Here is a 1,201-nt window from a genome sequence, read left to right on the forward strand (position 1 = left end):
TGACCAGGATGGTCTCGATCTCTTGACCTCGTGATCCACCCGCCTTGGCCTCCCAAAGTGCTGGGATTACAGGCGTGAGCCACCGCGCCCGGCCTGGAATTTCTATTTCTAGATCCTTGAGGAATTGCCACACTGTCTTCCACGATGGTTGGATTAATTTACACTCCCACCAACAATGTAAAAGCGTTCCTATTTCTCCACATCCTCTCCAGCATCTGTTGTCTCCAGATTTTTTAATGATCACCATTCTAACTGGCGTAAGACGGTATCTCAATGTAGTTTTAATTTGCATTTCTCTAATGACCAGTGATGATGAGCATTTTTTCATATGTTGGTCGCATAAATGTCTTCTTTTGAAAAGTGCCTGTTCATAACCTTCAACCACTTTTTGATGGGGTTGTTTTTTTCTTGTAAATTTGTTTTAGTTCTTTGTAGATTCTGGATATTAGCCCTTTGTCAGATGGATAGATTGCAAAAATTTTTTCCCATTCTGTTGGTTGCTGGTTCACTCTAATAATTGTTTCTTTTGCTGTACAGAAGCTCTGGAGTTTAATCAGATCCCATTTGTCTATCTTGGCTCGGTGCTCTACACGTTCAGAGAAACTTCTCTAGTAACGAACTATAGAAATTTCCCTGAAAGTACAGTCTTCAAAAGATTTTTTTTTTTTTGGGGGGGACGGAGTTTTGCTCTTGTTACCCAGGCTGGAGTGCAATGGCATGATCTCGGCTCACCGCAACCTCCGCCTCCTGGGTTTAGGCAATTCTCCTGCCCCAGCCTCCCGAGTAGCTGGGATTACAGGCACGCGCCACCACGCCCAGCTAATGTTTTGTATTTTTAGTAGAGACGGGGTTTCACCACGTTGACCAGGATGGTCTCGATCTCTTGACCTCGTGATCCACCCGCCTCGGCCTCCCAAAGTGCTGGGATTACAGGCTTGAGCCACCGCGCCCGGCCCTAAAGATTTTTAAAAAAATAGTTGGGCGTGGTGGTGTGGGCCTATGATCCCAGCTACTCAGGAAGCTGAGGTGTGACCTGAGCTTGAGCCCAGGACCTCAAGGCTGCAGTGATCTGTGATTGAGGTAGGATAATAGGGCCTGGAGGCAGGGAACCTAAGGACTTCCTAGAACTAAATCAAACAAAAACACTTCAGCTGTGATAGGAAAATCCTCTTCTTTTTACCATCTTTTTTTTTTTTTTTTT

General features: G+C 45.1%; 1 pseudogene; it reads right to left on the reverse strand.

Moving 5' to 3' along the window:
• Positions 1–548: 548 nt before the first annotated feature.
• Positions 549–649, reverse strand: LOC119469982 (annotated as a pseudogene).
• Between the last annotated feature and the right edge of the window lie 552 nt (positions 650–1,201).

The sequence above is a fragment of the Cebus imitator genome, unplaced genomic scaffold (genome assembly GCF_001604975.1).
Source record: "Cebus imitator isolate Cc_AM_T3 unplaced genomic scaffold, Cebus_imitator-1.0 Scaffold1681, whole genome shotgun sequence".
Classification (NCBI taxonomy): domain Eukaryota; kingdom Metazoa; phylum Chordata; class Mammalia; order Primates; family Cebidae; genus Cebus; species Cebus imitator.